This window comes from Oryx dammah, unplaced genomic scaffold (assembly GCF_014754425.2).
Source record: "Oryx dammah isolate SB20612 unplaced genomic scaffold, SCBI_Odam_1.1 HiC_scaffold_22, whole genome shotgun sequence".
NCBI lineage: Eukaryota > Metazoa > Chordata > Mammalia > Artiodactyla > Bovidae > Oryx > Oryx dammah.
Window position 1 is genome coordinate 15,926,622 of NW_024070206.1, and position 6,000 is coordinate 15,932,621.

A 6,000-nucleotide genomic window follows, 5' to 3' on the forward strand; every position below is an offset into this window, starting at 1 on the left:
AACCCCCTAGAAGTTACCAGTCATACACTAAGGGTAATGTCACATATGAAACAGAACCTTTGAAGAACAAACATTGAGCACTCAGTTCTCTCAGAACCTCATTAAATTAGAATCTAAAGGTAAATCTATCTTTAATCATGCAAACTATACAACAAAGAGCATTTATGACACTCTTTCATAAATGAATTTAAGAGTAATACAAACTGAATTAAGTCAGTAATGTAACACTGTGAGCTTAATATGAAGCTAACAATAGAGAAAGTTTCCAGTTCCAAAATCTAGTCCATCCCATTTTTCACAAATAAGATGTCAGAAAAAAAATTTTCCCATTAAGAAATCATACTTAGCTGACACTTCAGGTGTAATTACCTTGAAGCTCCTCCTTTCCTATTTTCTGTTTTGAAGTTTACCTCTTTGTTAACATTATGAAAAACGTATGGTTTCACATCTCAAGATTACAGTGGTACTGAAAAGCACTCTGAAGGACTATGATTTAGAAATGTCTATTTCTCATTTTACGAAACTGCATGAAATTTCACTAAAGCTCTTCATAAAGTAGCATATAGATTATCACAGTAAATTTCATCTTAAGTTTCCTGAATTCAAATTTAATTCCTAATTTTATATTTATTGTGCATAAAGCATTCAAATAAGTATTGTATTACCCAGACTATTTAACAAAAATATTACACTTCCTACTAAAAAAGATCAACACTGTCACTCCTCAGGACATCAGGTAACAACTGTAGGCCTCTAAAAATGCTTGTTAAAAGGCAATGTTCTTACTGAAAGGATCCAGATTGCCAGATCAGCAAAACCACATTAGAAAGTTAACAGCCTCCCTCCTTAAAATATCCCAGGAGGAGAAAGAGAGTAATTTCAAACTGTTAACACACGACACTACACAAGAGCCTAAGCAAACCTGCCAGATGTATTTGTAATGAAAGGGCCCAACCTTGACAAAGCATCATCAGTGGGTTTTGCATCCTACTGGGTGGAAGGACTCAGAAAGCTGAAGCTCAGGCGAGAAACCAAAAGCACATCCAGCACAAACTGCTCAAGCGGTTCAGTCTGGAACAGGCACAGAGGTTCATTCCTTCAACCTGTGAGCATCTATTCTGTGACAGCAGAGAAGGACGATTTAAAGGGAGAATGGAGGACGGGCTGAGGTTCTGTGGGGAGTTGCCGCCCCAACAAAACACTGAAATCGGTGCTTCGAGAAAATAAAGTACGAAGTACCACTGAGGAAAAGAGAAAGGATGATGATGACGAAGTTGAGGCTCGTCAGGTTACATCCTCGACGGGTTTTTCTAAACACAGTTGACAAATTCGCCAGAAAGAGGTCAATTTTGGAGACTGACACATCCCTCCCATTGACCAGGGGGGCGTCTGCCGACCGAGGAAGGTAGTGGGCGCCCGAAAACGCAGGCGGCGCCAAGCCGGAGAGAGCCTTCCTCCCTCCTCCCAGGCCTTAACAGCCGCGGGGCTGGGGCGGCCGCCCGGGCTCTCAGAGGAGTCCGAGCAGGTGTCGGCGCCAGATTCCCGGCTCGCGAGGCCAGCAGAGTTGGCAAAGCCGCCGCGGCCGCTACGCCCGGCCACCCGGGGCCCCGGAAAGTTGCGCGAAAGACAACTCCGGGGCCGCGAAGCCGCTCCCCACCCCCCGCACGCGGCCCACGGGCTGCGACACCTCCAGCCACCAGGGAAAGGAATCCACCGGGGGCAGGGAAGCGGGCAGAAGGGTTCGGCCCGCCGGGCCCGGAGGACGCGAGGGTCACCGGCGAGCCGGTGAGCTAGCGGTCGGGCTGTTTTCGCCTCTCCAGTCGGCCGCTACCCGGGCCGCGCCTCCCGCCGAGTTCCGGGCTCGAAGACCCGGCGCCCGACAGCCCTGCCCGTCACGACCCAGGGGCCCTAAACGCCGCAGAAGCCTCGCCCGCGGCCCGCACCCCGTCCCTCTGAACCTCACCCCCGCTTCCCCGGGAAGCAGCCCGGGTCCCACGGCTCGGCCCGGAGCCGGGCCGCGGCCCTGCGCCCCTTCGCGCCTCACCTGCGCTGCGCAGCGGCCCCGCACCTCGTCGCCCGCTCCGCGCGCGCCCCGTCGGGGCACGCACCGAGCCCCCCCCGGCCGGGTCCCTCCGGGCCGCGGCGACTCGGAACGCGAAGGCCCCACCGTCGCCTTCTCTCCTCGGCACAAGCTCCAGCGACGAGTAGAGGGTTGCGGTCAGGACCCCAACCGGGGTGGAGGGGAGGCCAAAGCGAGCCCCACAACCTCCGCAGCCTCCTCCACCAACTCCCTTCACTCGTCCGCGCCGCCCGGAGAAAATGTCACCAGAGGCCGTTCCGCTCGGCGCCTCACTTCCGCCCGGAACCACAGAGCCCGGAGCCCGCCCGGCTAGAGCGGCCGCTGCGACGGGGGAAACTCTAGGGACGAGCGCGGGAGGCCGAGAGAAGCCAGACAGCGCCATCTGGCGGGGCGGACCCCACGCTCCTCCGGCTGCAGTCGGCCTCCCGGGTTTTCCCACGCTCCCTGTATCCGCTCAGGCAGTTCCCTTCTAAGAAATGTCTTGCCCCGGGCGCGGGGGGCGGGGGGCGGTTGGAAAGCCAGTCAATACAAGCCATGGGCAATGCCCTAAGAGAAAGTCGGCGCTCCCTTTTCTGTACGCTGCTCAGCACTCACCCCTCCTGAAGCGTTTACCGAAGGAAGCTCTTGGCGTTTGAATCCTTGAGTCACACCGGCAAGGAAGTCCGCTCCGTTCTCTCCCACACCTTTTCGCGGATGCCCACGGCTCTGCTCGCGGAGACTTGGCTGTGCCTCTCTCATGCAGTGGCATCAACATTCCGTTCAAGTTTTCTGGATGAACCTTGCATGCCTTGCAGACAGGTCGCCACCTGCTGGTGAGTCAAGAGTCCCCCAGGGAAACCCCGCTCCGCCCCCTACGCGCTATGCAGACGCCCCAAATCCCACCTTTGCAGTCACTCCCGATTTGCACTAGCGCGCCCTGAGCTTTCGACGCCCTTCGCTGAGGTCTGGGATCGAGGGAGAAACGTGCTCGACGCGAGACCTGGAAGAAAGGTGAGGTGGGCTTAAGGAGGAGAAAGAACAAACCTCACAACGCTTCGCTCTCCCTAAAAGCAGGGTTTTGAGAAATAAATGAATACATAAGGGCTTGAGGAGAAAATGTCAAAGGTATTTACCTTTTCGGGAGCCGTGCTGAGAGTTGAGGTGACATTCCTCTGGAGGACATTCTGAAAATCACAGCGCCGGTTCCATGCTTCCCTCAATGTCAGTCTCCCCTTTAGATCAGGCCCTCCAGCTCCCCCAGTTCACTCATATGCCTACTGCCTACAGGCATGGCAAATTTCCATTCCCTAATGAGAAAATTGATAAAATAATTTAATAGCTAACTTCTCTGAATGCCTGTTATGTGCAAGGCACTGGATTCATTCATTTAATTCTCACAAGAACTCCATGGGTTTGGTGGTATTCTTGGCCCCAAATGACAAAAGTGTAGCCAGACAGTGGTAAAGTGACCTGCCCAAGGTCGCTCATCAGAAAGTGGCATGACACAGACAGCCCAGCTCCAGAGCCTGCATTCTCAACTGCTACCACCATTCAATGAGAACATACTATGTGCCAGATAAACATTTTGTTTATGTGTGTTATTTCATTCATTTATTTCCCTGCTTCCTTAATCCTCAAGGAATTTGAGAGGCTTGGGGGGTAGTGACAAGAGCCCAGGCTCTTTCAGGAGAAAAAGAGAAAAGGACTAACTACTAAGATGACAGCTGTCGGTCTGAAATGAATGACTGAATATGGACAAATACATTGCTTTCCTTTTTTTTCTTTTCCACTAAAATATAAGGAACGCTTCTCGAATTTGCATGTCATCCTTGTGCAGGGGCCATGCTAATCTCTGTATCCTTCCAATTTTAGTGTATGTGCTGACAAAGGGAGCACTACATTCAGTTTTAAAACAGCCTCTCCATGCTCTTATCTCATCAGTGCTGCAGAGATGCTGAAGTAGGACCCTGACTTCTGAGGTACTGACTTGGCTCCTTCTGTTTGACACCAACAAGTCAATTCACTACAGTGAGTGGACTGCTTATTTTTGGAGTCTGGGAGATTTGATATCCTAATTACTAGGTTCCCTATTACTGCCAGGCTTCCTTAGTAGCTCAGCTGGTAAAGAATCCACCTGCAATGCAGGAGATCCCGGTTCAATTCAGGTTGGGAAGATTCCCTGGAGAAGGGATAGGCTACCCACTCTCTGGTATTCTTGGGCTTCCCTTGTGGCTCAGCTGGTAAAGAATCCACCTGCAATGCGAAAGACCTGGGTTCAATCCCTGGGTTGGGAAGATCCCCTGGAGAAGGGAAAGTATTCTGGCCTGGAGAAGTCCATGGACTCTGTAGTCCATGGGGTCGCAAAGAGTCAGACACAACTGAGCAACTTTGACTATTACTGCCATATTTAGATTCCTAAATAGGGCGCTAGCTGTCTTCTTCCCCTTCTGTAGGAGCAGGAAGTGCTGGAGAGCTGATCCTACTTGTCTTGGAATTGCCTCCTGGAATCTCCTGTGTGTTGTATACTCAGCCCTCCAAGCTCCTGAAATCTCATCTCCATAAAACCAGTCCAGTCTAAACCACATCCTGTTGCCTCTGTAGGAAATTTCTCTCAAGATTCCTCTGCTCACAGATACTGTCCTACCAATGTGTCCACTGTTGCTCTATCTGTGGAGCTGCTGCTGTATCACATCCATAGTTCTACTCAATCTGTCATAAACCCTGGAGGCCCAGCCTTGAGTCATCTTCAGCTTAACTGCTTGCCCCTGATTCATCGTTGGACCTGGGGCTGGGCTGACAGCAGGTGCCTAGTAGAAAGCGTGGCGTGAGCCATGGCGTCAGGATGTGGCTAGCCTTGCTTTGACTAGTCTGTTCTCTCCTGACTGAGCAGGTTACTTTCAAATTTTGCCCCTGTAAGGCAGACTCTATTGTTAGAACCACTGGTTGGATGAGGGAAATGAGGGATCCAAGGGATGGAAACTTCAGCTCTGGGCTACCCCCCCTCGTGTAACCACCCTGACCTTTCCACCCCGGCCGGCATCAGCAGCCTCTGCTGCAATCTCCCCGCACCTGCCATGAGGCCATGGGATGGTTGAGTGCAGGGAGGGGCGGTGTTGCCCGTCTTCACTGTCGTGGCCTCATAATTTCATTCAGGTCACCATGTCCAGAGTTAACATCCCCTCTTCTGCCTCACAGCATCACCCCACAGAATTAAAGTAATGTCCCCATATTGGAAGGCCGTCCGGAAGCAGGCTGAGTAGTAGAAGATGACTTGGTCTCCAGGACTGAGAGCTCTGGGGTCTGGACAGATCTGGGTGTGGATTGGGTCTGCCTCCCTCGAGCAGAGTGACCTCCGGGCAGTTCTGTAACCTCCTTGATACTCAGCGTCCTCACCTGTCAAACAACTTCTCGTGAGGGGTGAGGGTGAAATGAGTTTAGGTAAAGCTCCCAGCACAGCTTTTGGCTCACAGAGAACACTCGCAACAAGGCCGTCATTCGGATGGCAACACTCCAGGCCAGCACCTCCTACAAGCACAGACTCACGTGGGTCAAGTATGGTGATATTGCCATCTCAAGGGACTCATATTTCCAGAGCAACAAGTTCACGTGGAACCAGAATGGAACAGGGCAAAAGGATGCCATGAAGGTGGAGGCACATCACCACCGCCCTGCTCTGGGGCTCTGGGGTGGGTGATGGCAGCTCCTCTCTCTTGGGTTAAGTCCCTCTTTCCAATCAGGTGACACCCCTTCTATATGGAAAGTCTGTAAGTCTATTAAAAAGTGGAATAAGTGCAAAGGACAGTTTTAAGTTTTTCAACAAGTATGTGTTAACCTCTCTTTAAAAAAAAATTATCTATTTTTGAATGCGTTGGGTCTTCATTAACTCCACATGGGCTTTTCCCTAGGTGCAGTGAGCTGCGCTGCCCGTGGTTTCTCTTGTT

The 6,000-nt window shown here is 51.6% G+C and overlaps 1 protein-coding gene and 1 non-coding gene across 8 annotated transcripts in view; both read right to left on the reverse strand.

The window, feature by feature from the left end:
• CUNH18orf25 (chromosome unknown C18orf25 homolog) overlaps positions 1-2,850 on the reverse strand; it is a 75,854-nt gene extending 73,004 nt beyond the window's left edge. For 5 of the 7 annotated variants that reach the window (XM_040264554.1, XM_040264549.1, XM_040264553.1 and 2 more), the window contains exon 1: positions 2,045-2,361. The gene's annotated coding sequence lies outside the window, so the exon portion shown is untranslated. Of the gene's footprint in view, positions 1-2,044; positions 2,362-2,674 lie in introns of those variants that run through there. The other 2 variants (XM_040264556.1, XM_040264550.1) reach the window with 2 other exon arrangements.
• Positions 2,851-3,851: 1,001 nt separating this feature from the next.
• LOC120881231 lies at positions 3,852-3,955 on the reverse strand. Its single transcript, XR_005725260.1, has one exon. It is a non-coding gene; the product is annotated as a U6 spliceosomal RNA (small nuclear RNA).
• Between the last annotated feature and the right edge of the window lie 2,045 nt (positions 3,956-6,000).